The following is a 13,706-nucleotide window of genomic DNA, read 5'->3' as shown; positions in this document are numbered from 1 at the left end:
ACTGATACTAATAAGAGACTACTGTTGTTTCATTGAGGACCTGCACAATGGAATGAAATCCTCAGCAGGCTGATGGATGGCAGCAAGTTGGGTAAAACAGTTGATGTTACTTAGCGGAAGAGGGTTACCGTTCACAAAGATGTGACAGGATAAAGAATGGGCTGACTGACACTTCAGTAAGGTTCAGTAAAGATAAAAGCAAAGTTCTGCACCTGGGATGTAACTCACAATTCTAAGATGTGATACAGGATAGACCAGTGAGTACCAGTGACCACTGACAGGTGTGTATTTGAGATACATAAACAACAACTCGCCTTTAATTGTACCAATAATTTCTAGCATGTTGAACTTCTGAAAAGAACAACAGTCAAGTGCAAATATGTTATTCCAGGTATGAAATCTCTTCTCTGTTCGTTTTACCTGATAATTCTCAAACGAACCAGTTCCAGCCCTCTACTGTTACGCTGCCTGTAAGTTTTGTTTGCTGTCTAAGCAATACCGTATTTGTTGCTGTGCAGTCCCTCTGCTTGTTGCCCTTTTCACCACAACCTAGAGAGCAGACTGAATTCTCTATTCAGTGTTTGTTTGTTTTTCTTTTTTCCCCCCTTCTTCTCTGTTTCTCAGTCTCTGATCCTTTATTTTTCCCACTTTTGGATTCTCTCAAATTGGTTCACATCTCTCAAAGTGTATTGCCCACGAGTGGACTTAGATTAACAGGAGCTGTGAGTGCTGAGCTGAGCTGAGAGATTTCTTTCTGTATCCTGCAGGTAGTATTTTGCTTATATTCCCGGTATGGCGTTTCCCTTTGTGTAGTATCTAAGTGGTGATTCATGTTCAGCTTGCAATCCACTGAAACTCCCAAATCTCTTTTTATGAAACTGCTACCCAACCACTTCATTGTGTGATGATTTATCAAAATTTCTGAGTAATGTAGTGGAGTGCTGATCACAGCTGCCTGGAACAGGTTTCATTCTTGGCCACTGACCATCTACATAAATGTTTATAGAAGGTTGTACCAGCTGCTTGTTAAAGCAAATAGCCATAAGCCAGGCAAGTTCTGAGATCAAATCCTAATTAAACTGCTGACTTGCTGCATGACCTTGAGTGGGTTACTCTTTGTGTAGCCGTGAGCCCTGGATCAAAACCTCTTGGCTGATCTTCTCTTTGAAGACAGATTAAACAAATCTGCAGAGCAGAACCTATGTACATCACTGGCAGTAACATTTTGTTTGTGCTGAACTTCTTACCTGACCTCTAACAATGCAAAATACACCCCTACCTCCTCTTTTTTTTCACGTTCCTATTTGTCTGTATGGGCTTGTAGCTGCATTATGATTAACATGGATGCATCTGCAGAGATGATTAGCTAAAGCAGATTTTGCAGATCTGATTGCATATTTTATCATGCAGAAATGTGGATTTTTCTTGTGGTGCTTGTGTAAGACGACCGAGTTTGTGAGAAAGTGCAGTGTTCACTGTGCTCAGTGTACAAGCTTCAGCATATATGTTTCCTTAAGTTTTCTGCTGAACACTACACTAATAAACACTTAAGTCATGAACCTAAGTTATGCTTGGCTTAGACTGTATGCAGAAGGGTAATGAGGTGAGGGACAGCGGGGAAGAAAATGAGGATAAATGACCAAGGTATTAAATGCCAGTGAAACCTGAGCTGTAATAGAAAAACAAGGGGGGAGGACACAAAGTTAGAAATGTGAGAAAAATCAAAGTATGCATCTTCGTATGTAGTGTGCCAGGCATCTTGTCTGGAATGTGTTTTAAATGCTAACAATTCATTCAAACAAAACTGTAGTATGTCAGTTTGCACAAGCACCAGTTGATGTACTCGGCAGCTGAACAGATAGCAAATCTCTGTGAAGTTTGCAGGATTCCCAGTCACAAGGGAGTACCAAATGGAGGCACATCTGCTTCCCTTTAACCTCATCCAAAAGAAGCCCTACAGTGTTACCCAGCTGATGACTGTCTGGCATGGTAGCACTGAACTCAACACGCCTGAAGGAGACATTTATTTGCTGTCATGTGGTTGGAGAGCTCAAAGAGGTGCCTCAAATGATAGTGAGCCAGTGTTTTATTGAAGGTCAGTTTTAGAAGTGAGACCATTTTCAAGAGCCAGATATTTAAAGATGTGGCAATATCTAATTGTGGATGCTTAGGAGCTACACATTTCCTCTGCAGAATATCCCCTTACCTTTTTTGTCCACTGATATCTTAAACACCTTTATTTGAATCAGTCACAATCAGGACCTAAACCTGATCTATCATATTGTTTTTCTACAGTTAGAAGTTCTGCATGTGGGAGAGAGATGCTCAACCACACTTTTGTACATGAGGTACTACTGAAAAATGAAATGGCTCTCTGAAGAATAAGGCATATAATAACACTAGATTACTTTCTATACTGGTTGTATAACATTCGTAGGGCTAGAAAAGTAGTAATTGCCTCTGTTTCGAATAGTGGCTACCTTTGCTAGAGTTTCGTGACTGTTTTTTGAAGGAATAACTCCTAAAGTGATAGCTAAAGACAGCAGATAGTAGTAACTATTACTTATCCAATTCAATAATCTAATGCTGAATTTTCCATGAAAACCACCTGTGGTCAAAAAGTCACTGACACTGAATTTAATACTGAATTCAATTTATGGTATTAAAATCTGAGACAGTTGGTAACACTTTTGCTACTCCTGGAAAATTCTATCCTTCAAAAATATGACAACAAATCTGAAGAGTATCTAGAGGTATGACTTACAGCTATCATCCTTTTCAGTATAGTTTTCACTATGTAAGTTCCTTTATCAAGACAGGATTAAGGCCTCTTTGAAAACCCTAACTTCTAAAAATAAATGTAATATGAATCAAGATAAGAGCAAGTGATTATATATCTCTTAGGGACAGGTATCAACCAAAATACCTGAATGACACCTTAGAAGTATAGGGGTACCATGCAAATAATGCTGTGGCTCTAGGTAGGTAAGAGTTAAGCTTGCATTTGTACGAAATTTTCCATGCTAAACCCTCAAAGACAACCTATGGAGCAAAATAAGAGCAAAATGGAGCAAAATAAGAACAAGGCAGTTCTAATCAGTAAAGCTGACTCTTCCAGAAATTTGTTGATGAACACTCTTGTGGAATCCACTCTTTTCACTTTGCTTGCTTCCATTGTCAAGCCATACACATAGCTAAGAAATTACACCAAATCCATCAAAATAAAAGCATAGTTTGCAGAGTCAGTTTGCATAGATGAGAACATCTAAACCGTCTGAGGGATAATGAAATGTTAAGAAAGTTGGAATTTGCCATTTTATTCTTCCCAAATCTCATCTTTTGTATATACCTAACAGTATGTTTTAGAACCTCATATTTATTCCAAACCCAGCGATAACTGTTGGCCTGGGCTTTTGGCCCTACCTTCTATTTTATTTAGTTAATTTTTTAGTACAAAGTTTCTTGGTTTTCAAACATCCCGGATTCTGTTTTTTGTCCTAGATGTACAAGACTTATAGGTAAAAATATATTGAATTTGCAGACAAATTCTTTTTGGGTATAAAGAAAGAAAAATGCTTTCCTGCTTATGTACACAGTAGGAACTATGTTATTCAAGGCAATTGCTTTCCCCTTGTTTAAAAAAAACTGGCAGTGAGGTTGATGTAAACAGTGTGTAGAGAGAACCGAATCTTAAATTGAGGCAGGTTTTGTAAAATGCCTGTTTAAGCCAGCATGCATAGCAGTCACTCATCATCGCTTAGGATTTGACCCCTTATATGAACTGTAAAACTACAAAATGTACAATGCATGCACAAAAAAGGAGAAAACAGCAGGCCTTATATAAGGTGGAAAATGAACTGCGGTCTGCTAATAGGAATGAGGAGAAGAATGTGATTTCACTTGGCTTATCTGTCTGAAATAGCTGTACACCCAATATTTTCACTGATTCATCTGAATAATATTAAATTCTGAACTCCAATGAATGCTTATTGCTCATTGTTTTCCCAAATAGCCACATATCGTTCTGTTTCATCCAGCCCAGATGATCACAGATGTATTTTGCTTCAGGTTTTCAAAACTGTTTATGTTGGCAGCAGTTGATAATGCTGAGTAAAATATGTCAAGTTGTTTTCAGGACCAACCACTTCACTCAAAACACAAAGGTGAATGTTTGAGTCTACTTACAGCTTGAAATTTTTCCCCCATATGCACAGCTGTTTTAAGTGTAATTAATTATATGTAGATTTACTGGCTCTGAGGAGTATCCTTCTTTCCCTACACTCTAAAGACTTGAAAGCTGACAACCAAACCTTCTACTTTGTATGCAGGTATTTTATGTACATCTGATGAAAGTCTGCACCATTAAAATAAACAGGGCATTGCCCTTTATAATGGAGTCAGGACTGTTTGAAAATTCTGTTGAAACAGTTTAGAGTAGCAGTTAGTAAACATCTCTCAGCTTTTGATTGAATAAGTACTAGAATATCACATGGGTCTATTTAGAGAATAAGTGGAGTCTAAAGCCATATTTAAAATGCTATTTTATCTCTAGTCAGGGATACATAAATAGGGCTTATGTTGCCTAATTCAGAATTCCTTCTTAAAGATCTTTTTAGAAGTTGGTTTCATTCTGCCTTGAGAGTTTAGTCTGGTGAGATTAAATTGGGAGTTGAGCTAAGAAGGGAATTTTAAACAAGGTCAACAGTATAGTGGCCATTTTCTTTCATTCTCTTGAAGTGAGTAACTCAGCTCCAAAAACTTAGTAAATACTTGGAGGTAGGCACATGTATAAGGAGTAGTATTGTATCTTCAAGATTCTGTCCCTAAGAAAGAGCACTTTTTGACTGCTTACCGTCTTTTTCTCTTCTCCTGTTTTGATGGGCACTGAGTATTTCCAGTGAGACGTTGAGTACATTCAAATCAAAGTGAACTGAAGGATTCAATTATTTTGGTTTCTTATGAGTTTCGGTCTGAGTCTGGAGTGACTTGGTATTTCCTGAATGGCATTTTTGAGTGTGTTTGCCTTTTTAAGATAAATAATATCCATCTTACACATCTTAAATATGTATTTGCACAACAGACCGAAACCACTCCAGGAAGAACCATTACACTTTGGTGGTCTATAATATGGATTTTAAGAGATTTATAAATACGTGTTTAGCTATCAGACTAGAACGGTTCCTTCAGAGGCAATCAACACATAATGCACATTTGTAGAACTCTTATTTTAATACATTATTTACCACTGGGAGACAGGAAATTGCTTCTTCATATAAATTCGTCTCTCAGGCAGATATTGTACATTCTGAGAAATGTACAAATATATCTTTTACTTTTAAAAGGACTGGTGAGGAGTTATGCATTTCTTCCTGAATTCCTCCATTTTTCCTCCTCCAGTTAAACTTCATCATGGTGATCTCCTCTGTTTAAATGTAAATGCAACATCAACATTATCTGCATGTTTCCTTTCAAAGAGAATAAGCTAATACGAAATATAGAAGAAAAAAAGTTATTAAAATGCCCACACATGACCAATTGTCAGTTACTGTTAGACTGATTCTCCTAGATGAATTTTTTTAGCCAAATGTAAGAGTAAAATCTTCTATTACATCTATGCACTTCAACATTTCACAGTTGACACTGCAAAATGATTTTCATGTTTCTGTGTGACTGCTGGTGTACCTGACACTGTCTCCTAACAAATGACTGAGTAACAAACAGAACTGATGAATATTTCTGATTTTTTTTAATCCTTTCTGATGCACAGTCCCCATCAAACAACTGCATTCTAGTACCTTTCCCCAACTAAGCTAATACATAGGCTCATCAGTGAGACCAGCCCTTCTGTAACAAGTATGAAGTTTGGTCCTTTTCATACAGGCAGTATAATCTGTCTTAAAACCACTGAAAACTTTCAGGAGTTGGAGTGTGTTGCTGTAATTGCTATAATGCTATTTACACTCATTGTCCATGAGTTACTTTTTGTTAATGTGTCATTATGCAGAGAGAGTCTATTTCAGAATTTGTTGAGAAACTGTTTTACATCAGAAATATTGGCTTGTCAAAAACAGAGCTCTGCTGGAATGCACAAGGTTTGACAGAAACCTTTTTTGAATTGGAAAGGCATTTTCAGATTTGAATTGCTGTGTGAAGATCAGAGCAGGAATTTGAGCTCTTTCAGGTTCCAGAGCAGTGCTGTGATAAGCAGAGTACAAGTGGACAGTTTTCATGAGGTTTTCTGGTCTTGTTCCTTTTTAATGGTTTCCTGCTCTTGATTTCCTAAGATTTCTGTTTCAGCGTAGCACGAGGATTTTGAAATCTCAGCGCTCTGTGGGACACTAAAATACATTTTCCATTTAAATCTGTTTCTAGTAATATTTCTTCCCTGAATCATCCCCTGAAATGCCTCAGATGTAAAACATTACAGCTCAGTTGAACTTAAAACGTGGCTCAGATCTTCTGGTCTTTTGAGAACGCCCACCATAGAGAGTGAGGGGTAAAAGCCTTGAATAAGGACTACAGAAAAGAAAGCTTTTTGACGTAGAGTCATCCTCATCTTCTAGTAAAAGCCTAGCATGTTGCTTTCAGCCAATTTGTACTAATTAATGCTTAAGTATTTCCCTATGTGCAGCATCTCTTGTTTCAGTTGCCATATCTTTAGTTTTCATTTATTTTTGTTCTGCAGTCATAGTAAAGCTTAAGAGCCCAATGTGTGCATCACTAATCTTGAGCAGATTTTGACATAACTAACAGCTGAATTTTCATTCTCCTTTGTTGGGTGGCACTATTGCAACCGAGTTCCTAAATTGGTCAATATATTCATTACAAATAACCTTTTTAAAAAATGAAGTTACTGCATAAGGTACTCACTTTTCATTTCAGTATGTTTCATCATCTGGAATGGTTATTGCAACTCTGAGGCATCTCTTCAGCAGCAGGAGCTTGTATGTCCTTTGGATACTTTCTAGTCATGGTATATTTTAAACACCCCATTTTGCCCTTTTTCTAGATTATATTTTGTTTAATGAACTACAGCCAACCATACTCTGACTTCTTGCTTAATGGGCCTCAACCTGCTTTCAACTTTGTTTGGTCTTCCTATCATCTGCCTCTGCCTTACTTTGTTCCTTACTGACCTGCTCCATTTCTCTCTTATTCCTATCCACATCTTTGTCTCTTTTTTCATTTCATCTACTTCAGTTTTTCTGTTCTACAACCAGTTTGTCTCCTCTGCATTTGGATGCAATACAGTGGCTTACAGAAAGGTGAAACACTGTCTCACTGTAGTTGCTATCTAAGAAGGTGGTGGATCTAATTTGTGGTGGACAGTTTGGTTTGATGGCAGTAACAATCTGTTTATTAATGTATAGTAACAATTTGATCAGCTCATAGTGGTTCAGACATGACTGTCATTTAGAAGTATATTAAAAACCTTTATTCCTTCAGGTAACTGAACTGAGAGTGTTTCGGCAGGGAGTTATAGAATATGGACAATAGCTCTGTATATTAACCTATTTGCTACTGTAGAAAATACCTCAGTGAGACAGCAGCAGTGTCACTAACACACAGGAATGCTTGAGAGCATATGAAGCAAGAGATTATCTTTAGATAATAGATAGGATTCATGCAGCTGACATAGATTTCAGTGTTTTTGTTAACTTTAGTCTTTGCTCAAATCTGCTTTCTTTGCAATCCAAATGTGGCATCTTATGATCAGAAAGATTTATGTTTCATGAGCATCTGAAGTAGTGTTAACAATGTAAAAAAAGAATTTCTTACATAAATAAAGGGTTGTTTTACAACTGGTTTCTACAAGGTGAGCATTACATGTAGTGCAAATGCACAATCAAGAAACTTTTTAATGTGTTTCTATTAATATGGCTTTTTTCACCTAACAATCTATCAAAAGGAGAAAATCCTATCGGCATCGCTAAATCCTTCTTTAAGGTTTCATCGATCTTAGCCTTAGAACAAGATTATAAGAACAGTGCTACACAGAGATAATGTCTGGAGGATTTCGGCTAATCTCAGCACTTCATTTTAGATTAGATCTAGTCATTTTCAGACACAGAGCTATTCCTGTAGATAGCATACACCTAGTGGTGTTTACTTTTAATTAATATGCAATAATTATTTTGGGTTTCTTTGGTCATAAAGTGAGTAATGCTAAATATATTCAGAGACATTCAAGAAAAAATGTCTTGCAGTCACTGAATGTATGGCATACCAGGCTCACAGTCAGTTCTTCTCAGTAAAAACTTCTGCAGCGAATAACATAATCTTCATGCATCCAAATGTCTCAGACTGCACTTAAGAATTCAGCTCACTTCTTTATTCTTTGGTTTCCATTCTGCAGAAACTTGTATATATAAAGATTATTCAAATAGCTTTTTGTCAGTGATTGGATTATTTTGGGAAGGACAGCACAGTAGAAAAATGTGGAAATTAGCTTAAAGGTGAAAAAGAAATCATTTTCACTGTATCAGTTCTCAAATGTGTCAGGCTGTAAATAGACTAAGTTAGTAATGCAAAGAGACTAGAATTTAGACTTCACCATTACAATAATAATATAAGTAATATTCTATATTTCAGATATGTCATTCGATTGCTTAACTCTTTGTGGATTTTTAAGTTCATCAAATCTTCAGTTTTCAGATTCATATACGTATGAACATTTCCTTCTAAATGAAGTGGTATGCGGTGATATTTTGGGTATCTTTTTCTGATAAACATATAACATTACCCAATGCATTGCTTTCCAAGGGAAAACATAAGCCTTAGAAGATGTAACATTTGTTTACAGCTGGCTCTTTTTCTCTGTCAGAATCACAGATTCACAGATTTTATTTTATTTTTTTACTTTATTAGTTAATAGCAAAAGAAAATAGAGAGCAAAATTGCTGCTGCATAAACAAACCTGTTACACAGCTGCATCCAGTATCCAACTGCCGATGCTGGAGATTGCATGATTTACTTTTTTAGCAGGATCATTTTTGAATAACATGGTAGTTGAGCTTACATGGTTTACTAACCTCACTAATGGCAGAATTATTTAGGGCTCTGTTCTTAAAGACATTACAGTTGATGATTAAGATCCCCTTGGTATAAGCATTTGCAGGCTAAGTCCTAGACTGTCAAAGAGATTTGTAGTGTAGAGGTAAAAAGCAGCTTTTTCAGCAACAAAAAAAGTGCTCTATTCCAGTAACAATTTCTGGCAGGAGACTAACAAAGCATCTTCCTGAAAATGCTCTGAAGTACATCTTCCTAGTATGTCCCAACTTACAACAGGGCTTGAGACCAGTATGTACATTTTTCTTGCATGAATAAGATGGTATACGTATAACAAAAATGGTATATTTTTAGTTGCTGTTGTTATGCTGTGTAATAATGACTTTTTTTTCTAAAACTTTATTAGTCCCTTATTTTAAGGCAATTGTTCTAACTAATGGTGTGTGGATGTTAGAAGGCAAAGACTGGATGGGTTTTAGTCACTTCGCGTTAAACAATTAATTCACTTGAAGTTGCTCTGAGCCTTATAAATGTGTGTATTGTGCTGTACTTAAATCTCAAATCACTGTGATTTTCTTGCCTTTGCTTTAATGCCTTATGTCTTCTATTCCCTTTTATCCAGTGCAGCATGCCAATATCTTTACCTTTTTGGATCTGCTTCAGATCCAACACCCAAAGTTACGTATGGGCCCAAGGCCTATAAAAAATTCCTATTTTGCATAAATATGGTTGTTCATCATTCATTTGTTGCTTTTTATTTTTGTTTGCTTGTTTTGTTTTCTTAGATTTGGGACTGTACTTGATATTGTCTGTTACCTGTTTTTTTCCAACAATACATTGTTCGTCTTCAGACTGAGTTGAGATAGCAGCCTTTCCTCCATTCCTGTAGCAGTCATAAGCACCTCTGTACCCATTTTTTTCCATTTCACATTCCTATCCACTTATCTGAGATATTTAGGTATTTGAGTAACTTAATCACATTAATCCTTTTGTGGGAATGGCTTCATTCAGTTCACCTGAGGAACATAAAGATACCAATATTAAATAATCGGCTACTTTTAACAGATCATAAATTTTATAGTCAACTTATTGCTTAATTAGCCATGAAATATCCAATGTGTATTCTCCTAATCAAGCTTGTTATACTCACTGGATTGTAGGGCAAGTTTGCAGTGTACTTAAGGCAATAGTGGTTATTGGTTTTGAAAAGTCTGAGCCTGAAGACCTTTCTGGTTTTTACACCTTGCTGTTCCATGTATTTACTGTGTGAATTTGGCTAAATACTAAGTGCCTAAGTAGCTAGTGCCATAATAGCGCTGCAGAAACTTGCAGAAGTGGCCCATATTCTGCAGATGCCAATAGCTACACTGTTGAGTGTTTCATCTGCTCCCCATCAGCTCCGTTTGACAGTCAGCGCCAAGCCTGAATATGTCAGCACAAATCAGCATCCAGAAGTCAAGTCAGTACATGGTTAATTTCTACCTTTTTGTTGTTGTTGTTGTTTTCTGTTGGAGTTTTCTGCAAATGTTCTTTTTTAATTTATTTGGGAAATACATTGTATTTACATGGCACTGCTGGTGTTTTCCAGCTCTGAAAGATGTACTGTATGTTACGCATACAGTGAGACTGAAGCTTTTGAGAAGTGTGTGACTTGGTGTCTGTGTTGTACAGCTGCTTGCTGCCCATGCAACCTGCTGCTTTTGGGACACAGTGCACTCATTATGCACTGCATGAGGTATAGCTCTTATGTCTTTACAGCTCTTTTTGCTTCTTGGAATTACTGGCTTAACTGTCCCTATACAAGCCATCTATATCCAAGCCAGTTCTTAGACAAGCCAGAAGCACTGACTTACTTCACAGGCTTATATCAGCTACATAATGCAAAGTTTCTTCCTGAAAGTAAAGAGGATCAGAGACTGAAATTCTTTATATTTAGAAATTTATTTGCTTTGTTGATATGCAGTAGCTCTGGACATAGCACTGTAAGTTGACATTTATCTTTAAGGTTAAAAAAAAAAATTGGAAATTAATATTAAAGTTTTCAAGAAGTAACCAGTCCTCTTCAAAGGGCAAGCTTAGCACGTGCCTTGTTGTTTCTGTTGTAGCACATAAAATATATGATAAAAATTGGACATAGAAGTGGTTATAAAATAGTGTTGCAGTTGTGAAGGAAACTAAAAATCAAGGCTTTTCAGCACTCCTAATTTACTGAAGTCATGATCAGGCACAGAAAGCTTTCAGTTCGTTGGAAAGCACCAAATGCTGGACCAGCTTCTAAATTTCCTTTTTCATCCAAAGATTTATATGCTTTCTCATTTGTACATGATTTATGGATATACAAGCAGCTGAAGACACAGGTAGCACAATATTCACACAGAGCTCCTCCTCTCTACTGGCTCTGCATTTGACACTGCTCTCTGTGTAGCTGTCAGCTGGTATCATCATGCCAGCCACCACGCAAAGGGGATGAAAATCAGGACACAAGTACTAGCCTTGTTTCTAGCAATACAGCTATGCTACTGAAATAACCACCAGAAGTGGCTCTTCAGGAGAAGGCGTCTAGGGCCTATCAGCGCTCATTGTGTTTGGAAAGGTTCAGAGGCTTGAATAGCATAATGTGTATTGATGTTTGTTACACTCTGAACATTTATATATATATATATATATATATTTGCACAGACTTAATTTCTTGTTGACAGTAACAGTCTCTGTTTATTTCATTGTGTAACCTTTGATTTCAAGTATGTCTGTAAAAACGCTGTTTTGGCAAACAAGTCATTAGCTCCTTCACAGGTAAAGACATCAGAGCTCTTTGAAAGGTTAAGTCTTTTGGAGAGCAAAGTGCCTCTTGAAAATGGAGGCCACTTTTTTCTTTCCTGTGAATAAAAATATGGAGGGTCATAAACAAAATGATCAGGGTGGCATAACTAAGGCTTATTGAATTTGTGCTGAGGATCCCAAAAATAGCAGTTCCATTTGTTTCACACAGTTTTATCCCCTATTTCCTAATCACAATGCTGTCTTATTGTGCACAATGAAAAGACTAATTTGACTAAATCCATTCATAAATGACAAAATCAATAGCTCCTTTGAAAGTCACTCAGCATATAGAATATAAGAATTTATGGTTAGTTTTCTGCCGTCATGGATGGGTCTCCTCTCTGGTAGTAACTGCTAAAGCAGCTTTTGAAGTCAGACTGTCTCAATAAAGTACTTAAATCCTTCTTAACGTACCCCAGGGAAGCAAGTCTGAATTAACCTAGTACCTTAGTTTTGCAACAATAATAAGGTGAAAGGGAGTATGCAGCAGAAACTGATTATAATAAGTGATACAAAAGGAGACAGCAACAATGAGGCAGAAGTAGAATGGGAGCTGGGATTAAGGGATCTCTCACCCAGCCATGTGCAAAAATGTTGAAAATTAATGTTGTATTGTTTAGCTAACAGCTGTCAAGTCATTCAAGTCATTGTAATGTGGTGTGCTTGCTTTCCTTTTCTGTCTCGCAAAGAGCATATTAGAAATCATATTCTCTTTCTTCCGAAGAATGACAGAGTTAATCCTTCCTTGCATTGCTTTTAAGGCAAACTCAAGGTTGTCTCTTAAATTTGTCAGTGAGAGTATTAACATAGTCTGAAACTTTGATGTTAAAGTGGTTTTTGATGAGTGGGGTTAAAAATCACTTAGGGCCAAATTCTTTTTATCTGTTGCAGATGAGCATAGTAAAAACTGCAAAAGATGCAAATACACCCTTATATACTTGTAGTGTTGCTGGGATCAGAGGGAACCCCTTTATTCCTTACATTACCTAAAGGTGACACCTGAAGGAGGAGTGCAAGGAGGAACTTTAGGTTCTTTGTTTCATTAAAATAATACATTCCTCATTATGGTAATATGATATAAATGAAAAACTATGTATTTATTAAAAGCAGACTAGAAAAACAGCATTACCAGGCATTCTTAAGATCAGGATATCCCTGCATCTTTCTGTTCTGCAATTATTATCCTTTTGCGATGCCTTTCATCCAGTTTAGAGTGTTCTTCTTTTCATACACAAGTCATAGAATTAATGAGTTACACTTGAGATTGAAAGGATTTGGTAAACTTAGTAAAATTTACCAAAAAGTGTGATTTGAAGTAAATGTTAAAAATTAAAGTTCATTTTTTAGCTGAGTTTTACCAAAAAACTTTGCCAGTGTTAGAAGGGAATGGCATATCCAGAAATGCTGGTTGGGATATTTTTGTCTTGGGTAAAATCAAGCTTTGTTCAAAGAAGAGATAAGCTACAGATGATTCCTTTTAGCCCACGGGGTTCCAAGGGAGGTAGTGATAAAGACAGATGTTTTGGTTGTTTGCTTAACAGCAGAAAGCAATCATTTTCATTCTTACATGTCCTTTTTGCTCTTGGTGATATCCTTCAGTCTGTGAGATGAGCAAACTGACCCAAACATCATAGGAACTGTAGTCACTTTTTAAGGACATGGAACAAAGCTTTTAATGCATTTCTTTGATGCTTATCATCTCTTAGATGGTGCTTTTCCCTTTACTTTCATAGGCATCAACTGATTCTTCTGAAAAAGGAAATTGAGAATGTTGTGTTGTTCTGGTGCTGAGTGGCCAAGAAGACCACATGTTGCAGTGACTCAGTGTCAATCACATACTGTTGGGGGGGAAGGGGGGGGGGGGGGGGGGGGAACAA

This window comes from Coturnix japonica, chromosome 6 (genome assembly GCF_054131305.1).
Source record: "Coturnix japonica strain WE chromosome 6, WE-NBRP24, whole genome shotgun sequence".
Taxonomy (NCBI): domain Eukaryota; kingdom Metazoa; phylum Chordata; class Aves; order Galliformes; family Phasianidae; genus Coturnix; species Coturnix japonica.
Note: the sequence above shows the minus strand (reverse complement) of the source record.